Source organism: Nomascus leucogenys, chromosome 7b, assembly GCF_006542625.1.
Source record: "Nomascus leucogenys isolate Asia chromosome 7b, Asia_NLE_v1, whole genome shotgun sequence".
NCBI classification, from domain to species: domain Eukaryota; kingdom Metazoa; phylum Chordata; class Mammalia; order Primates; family Hylobatidae; genus Nomascus; species Nomascus leucogenys.
In genome coordinates, this window is record NC_044387.1 from 101,713,113 (window position 1) to 101,736,072 (window position 22,960).

The 22,960-nt window shown below is 40.8% G+C and overlaps 1 protein-coding gene across 1 annotated transcript in view; it reads left to right on the plus strand.

The window, feature by feature from the left end:
* Window positions 1-22,960, plus strand: part of TENM3 (teneurin transmembrane protein 3) — a 1,583,118-nt gene that overhangs the window by 285,512 nt on the left and 1,274,646 nt on the right. The window lies entirely within an intron of this gene.

Below are 22,960 nucleotides of genomic sequence, written 5' to 3' on the forward strand. Positions count from 1 at the left end.
GTCACGACTTTTAAAGTCATAAATGGCACATTTCTCAAGTTTGTAGGTGGTGTGTAACTGTGACAGGCAATTAATTCAGAGGTAGAAGCATCTAGATTCAAAAAGAGCCACACCAGCTTGAATATAATCTAACAAGAATATAGTCCTCAACCTACAGCCTTACCCCTAAAAAAAGAACCAAATTTCAGAGAGGAGTCAATAAGGCTTGGCAGAAACATCTGTGAAAAATACATTTTAGTTGACTATAAATTCAATAATAGTCAAGTGTGTGAAAAAAACTAATTTATTTTTTGACCATATTACCAAAAATATGGTATCAAAATCAAGGAGGTGAAAATCCCTCTGTACCCTGGTTTGGCAGGTCAGATGTGAAGGACTCTACTCAGTTGTAAACATCCTATCTCAAGAAAGCATTTACACACTTGCTGCTCCCAGACAAAAGGCATGATAAGCTTAAGACGATGGTAAAGGATGCCACATGAGAAGATGCTGAAGAAAATAGAGGTTATAAATCAGTGGGAAAATTATAGCTGTTGTCAAATACTTAAAGGGCCAACATGTGGAACGGGGAAACATTTAGTCTGTGGTGCTCCAGAGTTTAGAGTCACATCTAATAGGATGCAGTTACAGAACCACACCTCATACAGATATGGCTCATTGTAAGGACCAGTAGTACCATTAGGGCTGGAAATAGAACTGACAATTTCATGAACAGGAAAATTCATCACCACTGATAGGATTCAAGCAGATGTTTAAATATCACCCTGTCAGGGGAAAGAAGGCAAGGGGATATCATATAGCATTAACTTTTAAGTATTAATTAGTAAGGCGTTAACTAGGGGAAGGGTTAGATAATAACTTCTATTTTTTTCTTTTTACTGTGATCCACAGTAAGCAATACATTTTATATGTATAGACACATAGAAGTCTATAGAATTGAGATACAATTGTTCAAAAAATACCTCTTAATCACACACAGTTTACTCATATATTCCATTTTAGTCTGGTTTAACTGAATTCAGTTTTTAATGCTATTTCATCTCGTTGGATTGATTTTGATTCCCAATAATAGATAATGACCCAAAACTTGGCCAACACCAAACAGGATGACCACTTCTAACTCCATGGTTCTATTGTTGGATGTCACAGAGAGGACGAACATCTCCCAGAGTGAGAACCGGATGCTTCCCACGTGACTGACAGTCATAAGCAAACGGACAGCAAAAACATGAGTTTCCTCAGACTTCTCTCACATTTTTTACTTCAATTTAAATTTAGAACTATAATATAATAATTTGGAATGCTTTAGCAGGGTACCTATAAACAACCTATTTTCAGTCAATGATGGCATCCAACAATAAAACCTAGCATCTAAAGGGAAGGGTTACAGCAGAGATTCTTAGCAACTTCTTGGTTGTTATCTTGAACAAGGAAAATCAGTATAGTGAGAATATGTTGCTGGCTGACATGAAGGGGCACAGAGGAGGGAGATGGTGAGTGACTGTGAGCAACCTATTACTAGAACGAGGCATGAAAGAGAACTAGAAGGGGAGACTTAAACAGCCACCAACGAGTGCGGGGAATTTACACACTTTCTTCCAATATTCACAATGACCCCACAAGAAATATCTCAGATGATGGAAAGGAAGCTTTGTGAGGTAAAGGGATGTGTCTGAAGCCATACAATCAGAAATGGGTGTGATTGCTGTACATTAAGAACTTTAAAAAATAAGTAGACACTTAGATGCTTCCTGTATGGTCCTCAGTTTTATACGTGGGATAAAAGAGATAAGTGACTTTTCAGATGGGGAAATCTTTCAGGCCGAAGAAAGGTAAACTTTCAGAAGTGATGCAGTATAGAAAATTAGACTCATCATACTACTTGAGCACATCTTCTCAAACGCTTTCTTTAGTTGGTATTAGTGATTTCGAATTATGTTTCTTTTAAGAGACTGTTTTTCACTGAAATTTTTGATGAAACAAAATCCACTATTTTTGAGACAGAGTTTCACTCTTGTTGCACAGGCTGGAGTGCAGTGGTGTGATCTTGGCTCACTGCAAACTCCACCTCCTGGGTTCCAGCGATTCTCCTGTCTCAGCCTCCTGAGTAGCTGGGATTACAGGCACGTGCCACCACGCCCAGCTAATTTTTGTATTTTTAGTAGAGAGGGGGTTTCATCATATTGGTCAGGCTGGTCTCAAACTCTTGACCCCAGGAGATCTGCCTGCCCCTGCCTCCCAAAGTGCTGGGATTACAGGTGTGAGCCACCGCACCCGGCCTTATAGAAAAAAAAAAAAATATGCTGCAGATTTTCTCAGGCGGATAGCCCTGACTGGAGGGGTGGGGAGTGGGGGAGGCTGGACACGGGGAACAAACAAAAAATATGCTCTTTCAAGTCACTGTGTATTTTGTGGCCATAGATGAAAAGACTGCAAATCTGGAGAGGTTAGTCACCCTGGATCATCAGTCAGATGTTCATACAATTGAGATGCTTACACTATAAATTTCAGTCACTTCCATTTTGTAAATCAAATGTTTATTGTATATTACTGAAAAATATTGGTAGAAAGGAAATATAAAATTGTCATCCTCTCTGGTTTACTTAGTATAATCCAATTTGCACTTAAAGGTATCATATTCACGTGTTTATATCCTCTGTCCCCATTTGTATTTACTTTTGTCGATAATACTAGACAACTACCCTGCTCAGAATGCAGTTTTTTTCTTTCTGCAGAGGTTAGAACTGAATCATTTTGGGTGTCTTCCTAGAAACTGCTTGGTTGTTGTTTTAAGTTCATACAATTCTAGCAGGGCCTGCTCCCTATTTAGTCATTGGGGATAGATTTATATTTTCAGAGAAAAACCTAAATATGCAAGGCTAGCCTGACAACATGGTTACAGGGAACCCCTGCCCCACCTGTCAGTACCCCTAATCTCTTGTTGTGGCTTTTACCTGGGGGCCCAGCCGCTAATGACCGGACAGTCCACCTGCCCATGCCTGGCTTCCCGCCCACCTCAGAGAGTCACCAGCTGCCTCTCTGGGCCAATCAAAGAAAAGAAATTACCATGGCAGAAAATGACTTCAGGACTTGGCTGAAAGTGGCAACTTAAGGGGTTGGCACCACGTTTGGACCTTGCCGGTGGTGGCGGGTGGTGGAGAAGGCAGCTGTTTCAGACCTCCAGCCGGATGACTTGAGGACACAGAGGCAGGGAAGATCTGGGAGATGTCCCAGCCTTTTGAAAGTAGATTTTTCTTGCCCTGGCTCCAAGCCCTAAAGTTTCTTTTAATGATAATGAGGGAATGGATTGAGTTTTTTCTTTTTTTTTTTTCCTTTTTTGTTTTTTTTAGATGGAGTCTCACACTGTCACCTGGGCTGGAGTGCAGTGGTGCGATCTCAGCTCACTGCAACCTCGGCCTCCTGGGTTCAACTGATTCTCCTGCCTCAGCCTCCCGAGTTGCTAGGATTACAGGCACCCGCCACCATGTCTGGCTAATTGTTTTGTATTTTTAGTAGAGGCGGGGTTTCACTAGGTTGGCCAGGCTGCTCTCGAATTCCTGGCCTCGTAATCTGCCCACCTTGGCCTCCCAAAGTGCTGAGATTACAGGCGTGAGCCACCACACCCTGCCAAATTGTTTTTTTTTTTCTATGCACAGGACCAGTAATGTCCATAAATATCTCCCTAAAATGTTATGAGTTCAAAGGTGAAAACAGGCAATTGAATGAATTGATTGGACAATCCAGTTCAATCTAATATAAATAAAGTGAGTTCAATGATTTCAAGTTGGTGCTATAGAGTCTAAGGACGCAGATGCCATAACCCATGCAGGCTCAGCTACAGGGTGAGCTGGGACATAAGTCAGGAGGGAAAGAAATCAGGGTGAAGGGCAGGTGCAGCTGGAGGTCCAGCCCGGGACACTCACAAGCATTCAGAGTAACAGTGCCTGTTTCTGGCCCACATCAATACCTAGTAGAACCCAAGAAAGTGGGATTTTCAGGCATCATTGACTTCTGGAGTCAAGGAGTGACAGTGTTAATGTTCTGGGCAACTCAGTCAGTTTGAAGCAAAACCTTATTTAGAAGGTGAAGCACAGGAGATTTTAGGCAACAAAACTCTTCTGTGTGATAATATAATGGCAGAGACAGCCATTATATATTAGTCAAAGCCCAGAGAATGTACAACACCAAGAGTGAACCCAATGTAAACTGTGGACACCGGATGATAGTGATTGTTAATGCTGGTTCATCCATTGTAGCACATGGGCCAAAATCTGCCTCAAGATGCTGATGGCTGGGGACACTGTGGATGGTGGAGAGGGGTGCAGGGAGCTCTCTGCGGAATGAGGACAGAAAGCTGTGTGAGCCACAGTCAAACAGGGCTCTCTTCTTAATGGGAGGGTCTGGCGTAAAATGAGAAAATCAAGCTTAGGGAAACAGGTCTTCAGGTTTCCTAAATTTCCTTGTGGGAACTTGAGAACAGAGCTGGTGGGAATTCTCCCTAATGGCATCCTCTATTTGTGGGTGGAGATGATATGTCTCATGTCCTGGAAGACAGTCTCTCCATTGGCCAGAACTAGCACAGTGTGGTTCTAACCTGCTTGGTGGTGGAGACTGGGTTTCATTTATTGATAAGAATAAATGAACTCTAGCACTCATCTGACCCATGGGGAAAGAGGGAAGCAGGAGTGTAGCTAAGCCAGTCCCTGCTGGGGAGCACAGTTAGCATTCGCCTACAGGAAGCTCGGTTCCTACAGAAACCCTCCTAAGGCCAGTGTCAGGGAGGTGGCCTCACAGGTGTGCTGCTGACAATAAAGGGGTCTCTAGGAAGGAGCAGAGCAATAGTGAACAAACAGCCTCAGGAGGGAGTGGTGTTGGCATTGGTCAGAATTACCAGCGAAAGCATATCACACTAGGTTATCAGACCACAGACCACTTGCTGGCCGTGACCATTTACAGCTTCCCTTCTCTGTCCTTTGTTTCTTCTTAAAAATGGGAAGACACTTTGGAAACTCTAACATAAATGTAAAATATGATCATTCAGCTGGACATGCAGTGGCTCACATCTATAATTCCGGCACTCTTGGGAGGTCCCACCTTGAGGCCAGGAGTTTGAGACCAGCCTGGGCAACATAGCAAGACCCTCATCTCTACAAAAAATTTTAAAAATAACTGGGTATGCTGGCCCGATCCTGTGATCCCATCCACTCAGGAGGCTGAGGTGGGAGGATTGTTTGAGCCCAGGAGTTCAAGGTTACAGTGAGATATGTTTGCACCACTGCACTCCAGCCTGGGCAACACAGTGAGACTCTGTCTCTAAAAAATTAAATTAAATATGATCACTTATAAAGTGAAATATAGTTTGTAGCTATAAAATTTTCTTCTGCTTTCCCCCATTTTTATTTGTAGTTTGCAAAACCAAATGATGAGATGTAAACTCAGAAAGAGATCTGCAAAGATTAAAGGGGTCAGATATTATCTTGAAAGCAAGTTACGTGGAAAGTATGCATCATGTATCGGGGAACTTTTCCCATTTCCATAAACTATTCTGACCCAAAGGGAGGGTGGGTCATCCTCAGGCAGAGGATGGGGAGCGTCTGGTGTTGGGACTCCCTAGTTCTCTACCTGCTTTTAACTAATACCCAGGAAACATTCTCCGCTCAAAGTTAGTTTCCGCCAAATGATCTGTCTATATTAGTGGGGACAGAAGCTCTTCTCATGCCAGAGGTTCTCAGCCAAGAGCTTAGCATTTAAAGCCTTTCTTCCCTTCCTTTCTGAGCACAGTAGCTGCATTCACTGCACAGTTCCTGCTCTGTTTGGAAGGAGGCTGTCAGGCTCCTTAGAAACCACCCCTTCCATGGCTGGAAGTGTCTCCGAGCAGTGTAGTATGCTGTTTATTTCTTATTTGTTCCTAAGTGACAGCAGCATTTCCACTTTTCCTGCTGGTTAATCCAAGGTTTTAGTGACAAAACAGGCTCCACTTGAGCACTGTGCCTTAATCATCCTTTAGGTTACCTGGTTTACACTTGAGCCGCACTTGAGCAGGGGGTTGGGAGTTGTTAGCCAGGCATTTTCTCGCTTTGTCCTTGTGGCCCTCATGGTCAAGTGCAGGGAAACTGGAGCAGCCATTCTGAATAGAAGCAGCCCCTAGCTTGGAAACACCCAGCTTCCAGATGGCCCACAACTGACCTGCAGCTGCTTCTGACTGCGGAGTGAGCCTCCGCGTAAGCCACAGCTCATGCTTGCCTCCCTTCTCACTCTTGCCTCGTCTGCATTTTCCCCCAATCCTGTTTTTCTTTTCTCCCTTCCAATGTAGCTCCCAATAGCAGGCTCCTTCTAATAGAGTAAGGAACCAGTGCAGAAGAAAACAGGAACTGCTGGTTTGAAATGCTTCTCTAGGAAGAGTAGAGGAAAATTCCTCCTCCTCCCCGTCTTTACCTCCTCTTCTATTTTCTCCTATTGTCTCCTCTACTTCTCTCTCATTTTCATCCTCTTCCTCCTTTCCCACTGCCACCTACCCTTCTCAAGACCCAGAATTCAGGATAGTTCTAGCAGTATTACAGTGCAACTACAATCCAGTTAGCTAAATAGGCTCTAGGGGCACAGGCCAGGAACCAAACCAGCTTGTATTAGGTGTTTCTTTGGGAAATACACTTTAAATGGCAAACAACACACTTACCTTGAAGACCTCAACCCACTCTGAAGTTGGGTACAGCTTGTGGTGCTGGGTGTATTTTGGACAGCTGTCTCCTATAGTTAAGAAATCAAGACAATCCCCGAAGTATACTAAAGGATCAAGCCATTGTATGTTTTGCAAAATCGTATTAATCTCTAATAACATCATACATTTGTTTCCTTAGCCCTGCTAGCCTGAGTGATGACATGCAGTTGATCTTTGTCTGACAGAGCCTGCGACACTGGCCCAAGAGAACACACTGATTCGACTCCACAAAAAGCATTTGGGGTTAAATGTGCCAGGTGTGGGCCGGGCAGATGGCATAGCAGCAGTGCCTTGTGTTGTCATGCACGTAATCTGATTTCTGAAATGACCTCGAGACACCAATTTGCTCTGCTCGATATCAGGTGTGCTGTGAGAAGCCCAGTCTCTGGGGAACACTCACACCACTTTTCAGCACTTCTCATCTGTGGGCTAATGGACAGCACTCTCATTGGAAATGGCACCTTTTGCTCTTCCCACAGGAAGAAATTGTTAAAATGCTGGTAGCTTTAGCAGGCAGCAGGTGTGGCAGCGCATCCCGAGTAGATAATTGCAAATAAGTTTTTAGTTGCAACTTTGGCACCCAACAGTAAATAATACCAATTCCTACAAATGCAATAACACCAGCTCCTACAAATGAACAAGGATTGAGTTTAATTTTGTTTGAACAACTGTTGAGAATCTATTTATTTTCTTTCTTCCTTTTTTCCCCAATAAGCTGTTTATTTTTTCCACGTTAAGCCTTAAAGTAAATTTGCAGTGATACATCGCAGCGTTATTTTCTTTTTACTGAATAATAGTGATAACACAACAAACTTTCCATTTATTTCTAGTGAACTTTGTATAACTCATAATAGGATGGGCTGTGTGACAAAGATGTTTCTATTTCTCTACTTAGAAAACTAAAAGAACCAGAGGACCAAGCTGTCTAAATTTAATGATCCAAAGACAAAGATTTTGCGAAGAAATTATACTTTTACATCCTAAAAATAACAAATAGAAGTCCTCACTTCCTTCCCTGGATTTGTGTGACACTAAAATCATGTACTTTTTATCAGTCGTCAAATGCTTATTTAATAGGTCAAAAAATTATTTCCAGTCCTGGAAGCAGAATGAATAGATTGGTAAAAAACGTTTTACTTTTTAGCCAGTTGGGTTGATCATATGAAGACAAGATTTTGTCATTGGCAGAAACTTTCCATAGCATAGGATCTTCAAGTACAGGATATTAGAGACAAATATACTCTGCAAATAATGACCTAAGAGTAATAGTGTAAATTACTGACTGTATCAATAAGAAAGGACAATATTTCTCCTGAAAACTTTGTACACTCATCCTGCCAGAAAGTTTAGGGACTTCTTGGGATATAACACTATTTTGATTTCTCACAAAATCGTTCTTATTTCTTAGAAAAGAAAAATCCCCTTTAAATATTTGGCCTTTTTATTCAGTGACATGCGTGGTGAGGCGCTGTTCTGCCCCAATCCAGGACGGAATGTTCGTTTCTGGCCACTGTATCTCAATTGGGAAATTGACACCCTGGAATATATTTGAAGAGAAAGACTCAGTCCTTCAAAAAGCTGGGAAAAAATATCATCTAAAGAACGCCTGAAGGAACAAGGTCTTCATCATGGAGAAGTCAAGGAATGGGGAAAACCTAGCTACGCTGTCCGGCATCATCTCAGAAGATGCACTTCTGATACAGCGGCCAGAAATGAACGTTCCCTCCTGGATTGGGGCAGAACAGTGCCTCGCCATGCATGTCACAGAGAAAAAAGGCCAAATCTCAGGGATTGAAGGACCATCGTGAGGACAACTCTAATCTTACACTGTGGTTCCGAAAGACAGAATCACCACCAGAGACTGGAAGTCAGAGACGGATAGGCTTTACATCAAAAAAAGAATGAAGTTACTCTTTCTGAGAACTATTACAAATAGTGTGTATTCCAATATTATGTGGTCTCAGTAACTCTTATTAGAATTCCTAAAATAGCAACAGGCAGCATTACAAAGTCTCAGCGTGGAGCTGTGGGAACTAGGACCAGACCACCTGAAGGTTCCCTTCCAAAAGGCTAAGTTTTATTCTTCCAGGTGATTCTAAGCAAATCCTTTAAACTTGTGCCCAAATAGATTTTGGTATCCGTACCTGATCTCATGGCATCTGGTCCAGCCTTACAGTTTTTCAGTGTATACTTGCTCTCAACTCCTCTGCCTCTCAAGTTGATTTCACAACTGATTCCCCAGATTCATCTCTATCCCACAGAAGTATTTATTTTCACATGGCTAAAGTCATGGGGAGAAGAAGCTAAAATCAACAATTCTCAAAAAGTGTTCAGGGTGAGAATTTTCCTTTTGAAACACCGAGAGTCTCTTAAACCGTAGACAAGTCACACGTGTGTCATCTGAAATTACATCACGCCAGCCAATGGCACACTATTAAATGCATCTAAATTCCCTGCCTTCCTTTTCAGAATCTGTTTACGAAACGATTCCTAAACACAGATGGAGCCTTTTCTGCCAGCACGTATTAATTTGTGTTTTTATTTACGCACTTCTGATCTTTGTGACGTTTTGTCCTTTAGCCTGACACCAAGTCATTTTTTATACATGTCCTGTGGAAAGGTGGCCCTTGCCCTGCAGTCAACCTCACAAATCCCTGACACACACACATGCATTTTTTATTGTTCTCACATGTTGCTTAACAGCCTGCGTGATTACTGCTTTACAGCACAGCAGATGGGTTCTTGAATAGCGGTGAAACAGATGAGATGCTCAAATCGATTGTTTTATCAACAATCAGTTGCAGATAAAAATCATTTTAATGAGAGAAATTAATGGTGTTTGCAAACATGATGTTAATTAAAGAACATTGCTTAGGCGGTTTTTTTCGCCTCTCTCTTTTTTTCTGCACACAATTTTTTGTTACCCATGACATCTTTCATTATTGACTCATGCCCCAAAGAAAAGGCGATTAAAATCTGCTTTTGTTTGATGTAGCTTTTATTGAAGAAAGAAATAGATCTTTCTGAAGCTTCCTGGTGAGATGAAAGTCTAATTATCTCCACAAATGAAAGGAAAAGCTTTAATTAGGCCTGTGCTGAATCTGCGCACTGTGAATTTGTGCATTGTGATGGATGGAGCCCGCATCTCCTCCGTGACTGCTGTTGAAATAATGAAGGAAGAGGAGAGGTAGCCTACTCCCATGATTCAGCTGGCAGAGCGGAGTTGCAGGCACACCTGGGTTGTGAGCAAGTGCCCAGAGCAGCTGCCACGGGCCATGTTTCAGTGCTGTGCATTCGGCTGTTTTACAGCCTCCCTCTGAGCTTTGATCTCTTTTCAGACAGCAGGGGTCCTAACAAATCAAGCTTTTCATGTTTCACTCAGTTTCACTCTCTTTTGCTTCCCCATTCACACTGGAACTCCAAAGAGGATGGATAAAATATTGTCTTTTTCTGAAGCAATTAATGATCAGCAGCTGATGTGATTGAAGTGGGTATTATGCCTTACAAGCAGTACTTTAAGGTTGACCATAGGGAGGATTCTGGGGAAAGAAATGAATTATTTATTTAACTTTTTAGTTGTTTACTTCAGTGTTTGTAATGCTATTAATCATTTGCACATGAGCTTTAATACGTACATACGCTTTTGGAAATGTGCTGAACTGTCCGTCGGCTCTGAAGGGTGACATTGTGAATTATTTTAAACTGCTAATTGTCACATGGCAGAAAGCTAAAAATACCAAATACGGCTGGATCCCCTGTTTTGTCCCACTTTTGCCATGTTGAATGTAGCTTGGTCTATTTTCATGTCATCCCACTGATGCCAGGAAGGTCAAACTCTGACTTCATCCGTCACTGCTTGCTGTTAATCTATTCTTTTCAGTGAATCCAAAAGCACTTCTGACATCAAGAGTGACGATGGGGATTATTTCCAACACTTTTTTTTTTTTTTTTTTTTTGGCCAGGATTAAAAAAGAAGTTGGGAAGGGGGAAGTGCTAACAAAATTGAGTAGCACGTACAGGCAATTTGACCTCCCCGTTGCCTCCCGCCTTTCTTTGGGTAGGAATTCCCTATCAGGAAAGGATGATGAATTTGTTTTAAAGGTTAAAAAATAAAGCCTGCAACCCAAGATCATAGGGAGGAAAGAAACTCCACGTGGAACATGGCACTTTCACTTACTCTAAGCAAAGGTGTAAACTGAAAGGCAATTTTCACGACCTATAAAAACCCTATCTGTAGGCAACCCTTCTTTATTTGTAGAGGTCAAAATTGGGCAATAAACTTGTTTGTTGAAGGGAATGTGGTGAATTATCAGAGACAGTTACTGGGGTGGCCTCTGATTTGTGGGATGGAAAATTTGAAATGAATGTTTTCTTGGATAGAGTTTATTACTCTCCTAAAATTATGAAACTTAGGCTTTCTGGCTAAGGTGCAATTTTTTTTTTTACGTTTTTGGTATTTTTGTTCGATCTCTTTGTAACTCTTTGGGCTTCCTTCCAACACTGCTCATTCCTTGTCTCCTTGTCCCCTGCGAGAAAGCTTTAAGCCTCTGAGTTTAATCCTAGGGTATGATCACTACTGATTATAGATTCCATTCACAGAATTGACCTTCTTGCAGGTGGTTGGCACCCAGCAGGTGGGCCTTCTTAAGGTCACAATAAGGAATGGAAAAGGACTGAACAGAACTTGACAGCTGCCTTGTTCTAAGTGGAATGATTTCAGTTCTGCTCAAAGCAGTGCATAGGGAGGAAGGAATTTATGGAGGTGCTAAGGGTGAGGGATATTTAGAGAAAGTTGACACAAATTAAGAAAGAGTAGATGAAATCAAACGGTTCATTCAATGGCACATGTGAGTGCCCAGAGTGAATCCATCCTTCCCCTACAATCACAAGTGTGAGGGGAATGTGGAAACTTTTGTCACTCTATAATTTATTTCAGTGGAGTAGAGCGTCAGAGTTAGAGAGTAAAATAAAACTAAAACTGAATGCCACAGAACAGATGCAAGCAAACCCCCTAATTAAATGCTCACTTTCCTCTTTTCAAGCTTTATCGGTATCAACATTTGATTTCACTCTTTAGAGCTTTAGCACAGTCTCCTCCATATGTGAGTTCAATAGTGATATAAATGTCTTACGTGGGTGTGTGTACAATGCTTATTACATAAAATGGAAATAGTGACACAGTGGCTACGTGGAACTCAGAAGATGCTGAAAAGTTAGACCATATTTATTGGTAGTTAACTTTCACAGCAGAAATTATTTTTGTATTATTTATTTTTTCTTCCCTTTGAACATTGATATGGTATTTAGGCCATTTAAAGCCAAAGTCAGAAAATTGACCATTCGAACAAGTAGAAAAAAAAATGTGAGGTCCAGACAAACAACATACCAAATAAAACAAACAAACACAAAAACAAAGGCTCTGAGAGATTTCCCCCTGCTATCCTCAGAGCTGTCCATAATTTTCTGGTCCATCCACCCCAGATTCTCCAAGGGGTAAAAGTGTTTTGTCATAGTAGCCTCAAAATAAACACAAAACAAAACACATTAAACCTGCTAACGATAGATAAAATTACTCAATAAAAAACACGAATAACCACACTTTTTTTAAAACAAAGAAAGTATAACAAAAAGGAAAGAGACGTGTCAGGTGTCCTCATAAACACAACTTAAAGGAAATGACCCCATCCTTTCTAGGGAATGGTGTCAGGGCAGAATTTAAGAAAGAGAAAGAAGCATCTGAAAGTTAACACTCAGCCAATGGGATGTTCATTTCTTAAAAGTCAGGAAAGCAGAACTCTGGTGAGGAGAGAGTGACTCTCTAAGGAAAACTCAAAGATCAGGTTCATCCTTTTTCTCACTCTAGAGTAAAGTTTTGGAGCTAATGGTCCAAGTTTCTTAAATTATCTTAATTCTGCTACATTTAGAACTGTAATGTATGTAGAAGCTATATCCAGAACTGAAATCTGATATGGTAATGTCCTTAAGTCAACTTTATTCCCCCTTTTGGTAAGAAGGCCCATATGCATGTTAAGAAATACACATTTACTTCGGGGGAAGTGAAGAAAAAGCAATTCAAGAAAATGGTTAAACTGTCAGAAGAATATGAGTGGACGCTGGAACCAGGGATGCCACAGAGATGTCCAGTGGGCAGAGGAAGCCCTCATTCTAGAATCGAGGAGAAAGCTACTCTGTTTAGGAAGAAAAATTCATAGACGGGGCAGTGCTATGACACCAGCTCAGTTTGTGTCATAAGAGGAACAACTATTTTTATCAATATAATCATGTAATTTATACCAAAACTGTAGTTAATAATTTTAAAACCTTGTCACAGCGGCCATAGGCAGACATTTGGAATCTTTCTCAGATGAGAAGACGATGACATGGGAAGCTTGCCCAAGGGATCCCAGCATAGGCCAGCAGAACTGGAGTACTGGGGGCCCCTCCTTGCTCAGGCCTGGAGGAGAAGGACAGAAGGAGCTCATGAGTGGGTACAGCAAGAAGGCGTTCTCACTTCTTCCTTTCCCTCCCTCGTAAGAGACGTTTGTTTGGGTTCACAGGCTGCCCTCTAAAACAGCAGTCCTCCTCTTCACTCTGAGAGCCGTGTCTGTACCTTCCTCTGGGTGATTTGACTCTGACTTCAAGAATGTAAACTGTTCATACATACATTCATTCATTTATTTACATGCTTATTTACTTGCCTACATGACAAACCAGCAAGAAAGGAGAGGTAGTCAATGAGTACAGGACATTTTCAGAAGAACTGGCCCTGGGGACCTGCTGGGAGAAGAGGGTAGTCGGGAGCTCTATAGTGGAGGACTGTGGGCCACTGGTGGGTCAAAATGCCAGCGGGGCGTATCCAGTCATGGAAAACACTTCCGAAAGAAAGGCTTAGAATGGGACAGAGATAGAATTGGCCTACATTCTAGAGCTGCATGGACTTGTACTGAGTATGGCACGGTGGGCCCCTAAGAGTCTGTGTCAGGGTGCCCAGCATCACTCCCAGCTCTAAAACCCTTCAGGGGACTCTCCATCTGCCTCAGGATGAAGTTCGGAGTCCTCAGCACAGCCCTACAAAGGCCTGTCCACAATCTCTTCCCTGCTTTCTCGCCTTCTTCATCGCTCAGTACCGGCCCTCATGAAGTCAACATCCCAGATAGGCCAAGCTCCTGTACCACTCTTGAAACTTCTCGCCACCCGTTCGGGGCTATGCTTCAGGCTGTGGCCCCCAGTCTACACTCTCCTCACTATCTCTGTCTCTCACGTAGGTGCTTACGCTGTGTTGTGGTCATCTGTTGCCTAACGTTTCTCTTCTAGAACAGTCTACCACGTTCCCTTGAGGCCAAGGTCTACACAATTTTTCTCTATATTCCCAAAGCATAGTGCAGCAGCTTGCAGGTGCCAGAAGTAGAAACAGCGCCCCCTCTTTTTTTTCTTAATAAGAAAATGCCATGGGAAGAGCGAAGAAGAGTGTGGAATTGATGTATCTTTGTTACATAAAGTGTGTGTTTATGAATTATTGTAACTCAGACTTTCATGCTGTCTGGTAGCTCAGCTACAGTTTCCTCCTTTACATTTTTAATATGAAAGTTCACTTCTTTTTGGAAAGGCTCAATGATTACAAACATATCTAAATCCCACTTCGTCGCTAACTCATTCTTCACCCAGGCTCCTGTGCTTCCACCTGCGTTTGAAACCAGAACATATTTCTGCCGCAGTCTGTGAACCAGCTTATCTATGGCACTTAAAAGTGTTTTTATAGGAAACAACCAAACATAAATAATAAATAGTGAAGTACATTTTACTCTCCTATCATAGTTTTAATTTGCCCTCCAGTTCCTATGTAATGCATCAGGTGCAGAAGTCTAGACTCATTTAGATTAGAAATAGCCCAGAATGCATATTAGACACATATTTATCATCTTGATTTATTAAGGAGCAGCTGCAGAATGATCCTAATTAAGTGTCTGTGCTTTCTTTTTGAGACTATAATTGTTTTTTAGAACAAGCAAAATGTAAGGAAACAAATGGGCAAGGGTATTTGAATGCATTAAATCTCTATTATATAGACGATGTTTCTTTACATTTTTCTGCAGCCTACACATTTAAGGAGGACATTCCCATGGTTTACAAAAAGTTATCTATAGTAGACATTCCTCTGAGACTTTTTTTGTGGTGTTATCTATACCATTTTGAGTCATTTAGCCTATAGTTCTGGAGCATCTTCTGCCTGCTAAACTCTGTGCTCTGTTCGGAGGGCTCTCATTGCCAAGTTCTCAATCATTCATAATTAAAAAAAAAATCCAAGCAATATAAATATTCACATGCAAGGGAACTGCAAGGATCTTATAGGCTTTTAAAAATATTTTTACTTTTCAGAATTTCTGTAGAAATTATATATTCTACTTTTACCAGCTAGAAGCAGAACAACTAGAATTCAATCAAAATTTTCTTAGAAATGTAACCAGAAGCCCTCAGGGTTTAGCTCCGTTTCACACCAACACTAACCTAGAAAACTCAGATAAAAGTAAGTGCAATTTGTTTCAATTAGTTGTGACCATAAAAAATATAAAGAAAAGGAAGGAAATGGTCCCAACAAGCTTATATTAAGTCCAGAAAGACAGGAACAATAAGAGAGCATCTTATTGCAAACTTCTGGCCTAATAAAACATACAATAAATAACCTCAAATCTCTGCTTCCACACTGTACACAAAATATGAGCTTTTTATTTAAAAAGAAAATCTTCACATCGTCATAAAACAGCTGAGGCTTTAACAGTAGGTCCTCCCTGCATCTAATCCTGTTGCTTGTTTTCTTGTCCCTGTAATCGTTCCTAAAGTTCATACCATTTAAACACATCCTCAGTACAACCACCTAAAACCAGCCACTTGATGTAGGCTAGCTCTTGGTAAGGGGTGGTTCACACCACAGCATGGGACAGATTTTCTTTTATTCCTTTTCCTTTTAGAGAAACAAAGCTGACTTTTAAAAAGTTTACTAGAAAATAATTTTCCACCTCAACTAAGAGACATATAAATATTTAAAAACATGAAATACAGAAATACCACAAGCACAACACACATAATCCTGTCAATCCATAGTAAATAATATGTCTTTTAATTGTATGAAATGAGAATTTGGAGTTTGGAAAACAGTAAACGCTTTTAATCCTTCAAAAACCTAATTCAAATGAGATTTTGAAGATTTTGACTCTTATTTATAACTCCGACCATTTCCACAACAGTGTTATACGTTACTGTGAAGACATAAACTTTTTAATTCCATTTTTAAAATTGTCATTACAGTTAAAATTTTTTTTAAAAGTTTAAAGCTTTGGTTCACTGACTTACTCTGTGCCTCCCTCATTAACATCATATTGAAAATTCCAGGTGTGGAGGAAAGGTTGTCATATATTCAGAGCATTTAACTCTTTTCTTCAACTCAGTCTAATCTGTACCTTTGCTACAAATTTTCCTGTTTAAAAAAGTGAAATAAAATAAGTAGCAGATAATTATATTTTCCCTTGAATTTTATAAAAATGTATGAGATTTTTTCATTTATGGAGTTTTACATTAGCTCACTTGGCTTTGCAAATATTTGTAAGAATACTATAGTTTTGAAGCAATGAGCCTTGTTGAGGCAGCACGCGAAGGTGTATTAGGGCGAGATGGGGGATTCTGGTCAAAATGGCAGCTGTTCGTGACTCCTCAGTTCTATAACTATAGCAAAGTCTAAGAAAAAAACAAAACCATCTGCTTAGTACATTTCAGAGTGTGAATGAAAGGTAATTTACTAAACATTCTGACATTTATTATTGCAAAACCTGAGGCATGGTAGCCACTCGGGAGGGCTGAAGAATGGATATGGAATGGAAATTTCAGGCAACACACTACGCATTTCCCATATATTATAACGACACCTTGGAACATACTTGTGAGACAGGTCTTGGTTATCCCTATTTTATATGTCAGGTAACTGAGGCCAAACGATGTTAGGTGAATTCTCTAAGGACTGGCTTTATTAACAAGTGGTACAGCCAGGGCTGAAGTCCAAGTCAGTTTTTGGTTAAAGGCAACCTTTAATTGCATGAAACTTTCATATGCATAACTGCGTACAACCAACTTTCTACAATATGTAGTGGGGCTCACACATCAAGTTCCAGTTCTCTTACAACAAAGAGTATGAAAAATTTTAGTTTGTGCAAATGATTAAGGAATTGCCTCTGTTTTCCCCTGGCTCACATTTTTCTACTTGGAAACATCATTTCTGCCATGTCTTACTGTGTTCTCTTTGCTCTCATCGTTGCAAATGGTTGGGACAGGTTGGACTTGTCATTTCTTGCATTAGAGTTTATTGCATTCACTGAAGATCATTGTCCTTCTCCTTTGCACATACTTGAAGCAAAATGTTCCTAAGGCTGTATTTCTAGGACCCTTCTCCAATATGTATTGAAAACATCTGCCACAAATACCCAGGAAAGGCCTATCTTTAGCACACTGTCTCTTTTCCTGTTTTCTGCTTGCTGCCTATGTGTGCTGCCCCATTATCAGAGTCGAGTCCCAAAAATGGTGAAAGGGACATTTAAATGTACTCTTCTAAGCAGAAGTCCAAATAGTGGCTTGAGAGTCCGAATTGTGTCTAGGGGTTAAAATAGATGACTCCAGTTGACTCTTTAAAATATTCATGTCCTAATACTTTTCCTGTGCCACTGTTAAATATCTCTTCCTTATAACTCAGTGGTTTTGCTGCATCTCCATTACCTCCTCACTGTTTGTTCCGTGATGAGACATTGTTCTGAATCTTATAAAGAAAGAGCTAAGATCTAGAACCTGAAATAACATTTGATCCAGCAATCCCCTTACTGGGAATATACCAAAGGAATATAAATCATTCTATTACAAAGACACATGCACACTTATGTTCACTGCGGCACTATTCACAATACCAAAGACATGGAATCAACCCAAATGCTCATCGATGGTAGATTGGATAAAGAAAATATGGTACATATACATCATGGAATACTACACAGCCATAAAAAGAGACAATATCATGTCCTTTGCAGGGACATGGAGGGACATGGATGGAGCTGGAAGCCATTATCCTCAGCGAACTAACGCAGAAACAGAAAACGAAACACTGTATGTTCTCACTTATAAGCAGGAGCTGAACAATGAGAACACACGGACACAGGGAGGCGAACAACACACAGTGGGGCCTGTTGGGGGATGGGGTCAGGGGAGGGGAGAGCATTAGGAAAAATAGCTAATGCATGCAGGGCTTAATACCTAGGTGATGGGTTGATAGGTGCAGCAAACCACCGTGGCACATGTTTATCTATGAAACAAACCTGCACATCTACCCCAGAACTTAAAATACAAAATATATATATTTTTTTTTATAAAAAGAAAGAGCTAAGGCTAAGGGAATCAGACCCAAAATCACATTCTGTGAGGGAATGAGAGCATAGACTGAAGAGCTAGATACTTCGTTCCAGGCCCCAAAATAATACTAGTCATGGGTGGGCACGGTGTCTCACAACTGTAATCCCAGCACTTAGGGAGGCCGAGGCGGGCAGATCACCTGAGATTGGGAGTTTGAGACCAGCCTGACCAACACGGAGAAACCCCATCCCCAAAATACAAAATTAGCTGGGTGTGGTGGCACATGCCTGTCATCCCAGCTACTCGGGAGGCTGAGGCAAGAGAATCGCTCGAACGCGGGAGGCGGAGGTTGCGGTGAGGCGAGATCGCATCATTGCACTCCAGCCTGGGCAACAGGGGCGAAACTCCATCTCAAAAAACAAAACAAAAAAAAGTCACTAATATTTATGAGCCTTTTAGTACGTGCCAGGTTGTATCCTAACCATTGTATGTGTATTGCTTCATTTAACACCTTAGAGTAAATATTACTATTATTTCCCTTTTACAGATAAAAGACCTAGGCCCAGACCCACTTATCAAGTGACAGAGTAGGGATTCCAATCTCTGCAGCCTGATTCCAGAGGTTCTACACTCAAACACTACCCTTTTTTGTACTGATCCACTGTTCAGCCATTGTAATGCCCCCTTAAAATCCTGGGCTTATACTCTGGTTTGTACACTGTCATGTATTCAACAGCCAAAGAGTGACAATTATATCCTTAACAAGTGTAACTAAACAGAAACTGGAAATAACTGAAAAAAAAAAATCCCTCAGGCTCAGTAAGAGATGGAGGGGAGGACAAGACTGTTCTAGAAGCAGATGATGAGGCCTTTTCAACCCGTTGCCCATTTTCTTATTCTATGAGGAATTGACATTATCTTACTCAGTTTTCAGCCTCTGGAACGATACGTGCAATGTCTATTTCTGAATCACTAATCTTTTCCAAAGTCAAATAAAGCTCCTATCTGGGAAGGAGATGGCCCCAGAGTGTAGAGAATAGGTACCCATAAAAGGTGGGGACAGAGAAATTGTGTTAAGCCTGAAAAGAAAGCATAGAAGTTAGCACTGGCCCTGCAGAGCCAGGCTGTACCTCTGCAAAATGCTTTTGTTACCAATTATTACAGAAATGCTACAGGACTCTATGGTAGGGTTTATTCCCCTAGCACATCCCAATAGTTTTAAAATTGGTTTGTTCATTTATTTCTCAATAAGCAGAATGCTTTTTCCACTTCACAACTATTTCATAATAGCGCTGATGTCTGAACCATAGGGAAAAATCTGAATGATTCACACACACTATCCTGTGTACCAAATTTTCTCCCACACGGGGCTTTGCAAGTGGCAATAGAATAATTCTCTATGTTTATCAAACATGCCCTTTCATTTTGGTTTGTTTCGGTTTGAATAATATTTTGGTGTATATTTCAGATTTCACCTAAGGAACCAGCACTGACTATTTTTCTGGGTTTTAATTAAGCCCTTTCCAGCACGCTCAGGTACACTTATTCAAAGCTATCCATCACATCCAAGCAAATCAGGAGGAGGGTTTAACACGTGTTGTGTAGTAATCTTGTTGTATTTGTGTTCATCTGTTCATCAAGGGAAAAAAAGTAGTCAATTTAAAGCGACATGGGAGTGGCAATCCCTGTCTTTAGGCAACAGTTGTATAATTGACCTCCTTTAGCATTTAATTTCTCAAGCCTCTAGGAAGCTTAATTTTGAACATGAAAGAGGTACCTGTGGAAGAAACTGTTCCAGACTGGTGAGTAAACAAATTAGAGTTAACAGGGTCATTAGCTTTTGTGGTAAAAAATTTAGACTGGGTATTCCTCACTAACGGATATGTAAACTGTCAGCATGCGGGTTTGTTTTTTTTTTTGAGCCTTTAAAAATATAATTAGATTTAGAATTTGACAAGATGTTATATATTCTTTGCTTAATGGCATTTCTTAGGTTTAGATAGGGCTTGTTTTTTTTGTTGTTGTGGTTGTTTTGTTTTGTTTGGTTTGGTTTGGTTTGAGACGGAGTCTCATTCTGTCACCCAGGCCGGAGTGCAGTGGCGCGATCTCGGCACACTGCAACCTCCGCCTCCTGGGTTCAAGTGATTCTCCTGCCTCAGCCTCCTGAGTAGCTGGGACTACAGGCATGTGCCACCATGCCCGGATAATGTTCTGTATTTTTAGTAGAGACAGAGTTTCACCATATTGGCCAGGCTGGTCCCGAACTCCTGACCTTGTTATCCACCCGCCTCAGCCTCCTAAAGTGTTGGGATTACAAGCATGAGCCACCGTGCCTGGCCAGGGCTTGCTTTTTATAATGCTAAAGTGTTTGTGAAAATCCTTCCTAGCCACGTATAATCCATACTGATAAATATATTCCTGTATGTCCATGAATGACAGAGTACTGTGGTTCCAGCCACACAGGGAGAATCGTACTCTCCTATCCAAGGTTCCAGTTACGTAACAAAGCACCTGGGTTCTAACTGCCCATAGCACAATACGGACAGTGAGCTGTTTAAATACATTGAATACTCATCAAGATACAAGGTTTAGCAGGGAGATTAATAAAAGAGTTTGTTTTTCATTAAACCTCAAAACTGGTGAGGAACAAAAAAAAATATGTTTAACTTGGGGAAAAAGCAAATATTTGCTAGCTTTGACTAAGGAGATTGTGGCAGCTTTTTAGACTGGAAATCTGCAGCTGGGCAAGTACATCCAGTGGAAAACCACCTCCTTACTGTGAAAACTTACTGTACCAGCAGGATATGGGAAGTGAGAGCAACGATGAAAGCTAAGGCAAAAAAATAAAAGAAAAACGGAGTGAGGCAGAGATCATGTGGTGCTCTGTGATATAAGATGTGTGTTTGGGAGCTGCAGGATGTAACTTAATTATGAATAAAGATTTCCAAATGTATATTTACTCTTTCTTCTCTGAAAATATAACTTATTAAAGCATTGTTGTAGCTATTCTCATAATTAGTACAAATTGGTTTTATGCTAAAAGTAGTCTTTTCTATTCTCTTTTGCGTATCTTCTGTTAGTTCTATCAGAAGAAAAATGTTTTATTCCCCATTACTGTTTACATCAAAACAAAACACGTAAGTTTAAAAATAAAAATGCTATAATTATGATTACTTAAGGCTTTTTGAGAGGCATAATTATGTTGGATTAGATGAACTATTCGGAGATTGTGATGTGATATTGAATAATTTTAAGCTTATAGATTGTTGTTATATCATTTTTATTTAGTGTTAGACCAATCATGTTTTCACTTATGGAAATGAAAATACTCATTACTTGTAATTAATATATTGCTGACTTTTTTGAAATTGTTCAAGGGGGCTGGGTGGAGGAGTGTTAGCGGTTGAATTTCAGTGTCAGTGCCTCTAAGCCATGAAATTCTGAAAAATAGAAAGATCACAATAAGCAGAGGCTGTTGGAAAGCAAACCTCAGTGAAGGAAGTTTAGCAAAGCCTGTAGGAATCAAACAGACAATATCCACATGACTCATTCAGCACATGGAAGGTTTAGAATTGCTCAAGTCAGAATTTCTTTCTTATTTCCCAATATTTGCAGCAAAAAATACCCACGTGGAACCCAGGCCTGTGAGGCCGCCTGGCCACTGAAGTCATTGTGGGTTCTGGGTTAGCAAATGAAGCATTAAGCTTTTCTACAAGATGGTGGCAAGGCCCCAAATCCTCTACTCTTTCCAAGCTTTGCCATCCTTAGAGAGATAAACTCTGAGGAGCCATAAAGGCCTTAAATTTACCACTTGTAAACAGCTTTGTCATTTGATGTGGCACTGACACACCACTTCTGCACAGTACAGCAGCATCCTGCGCCGTGGGAAGCCGCGCTGCACTGGCGGAAGGGAGAAAATGCTGATGTGCTTCCTTCTGCTGGATTGATGGCCTGAATTTTGGAATACTTCTGTCCAGGAGATACTGCTCTCACTCTTTCACCTTTGCACCTGTCATGGGGTACCTGCGTGTGTGTGTGTGTGCGTGCGTGCATGTGTACATATATCTCTAAGGAGACTGAAAGACACATGACTGAAAGACAGTTTTATAACAATTAGACAAGTAACTATGCATCAAAAAAAAGCAAAACAAAACAAAGCAAACAAAAAAAACCTGTAGTTTTTGTAAGGAAATAACCACGAAAACCATTTAAATAGCTTTGCCCAAGAAAGGAGCAAAGGTTTTCAGGAAATAAAAGAATAGCAGAGGTGAAAAAAAATCAATCCTGAAAGAAAAAGAAAAGTCTTTTCTTTTGAACAGGTGGAGCTTTCTCTTTCAATATCTACCTAATGAAAATGAAGATATGGATAATATCGGACCCCAAATGCAGGCTCTGGTGTAGACTCTCGTTCAGTCCATGTTGAATGCTCAACAATTTCACGACCCCAGAAGTTCCAAGCATCTGCATGTTTTACCTGAATTAATCATGTGGCATAAATTAAAAGTAAATCATCAATCATCATTAATTATCTGTTCCACTGATGCCTGCACTTTCTTACACTTTAATCTTCATTAACATATAGGAAAGAGAAAATCCCAGAGGGCATGCCACAATGTGTTCCTCTGTTGTGCGTAGGTCTCCCCAGAGCTCTCAGCCGCTCAGCAATACAGCTCTCCTCAATGGGAAGCCCATACCACCAGGGCTTTTTCTCTGAATACTTCAGATTAAATCAAAAGGCTTAATTTGAGCAGCCATGGGCTAAAGCAAGATTCAGCTCTTTACATCTGAGACCCTGGCGCCCTGTCTCTTGAGCACCTTCTACAACACTTGAACCGCGTCCTCTAAGACTCAGGCGGATTG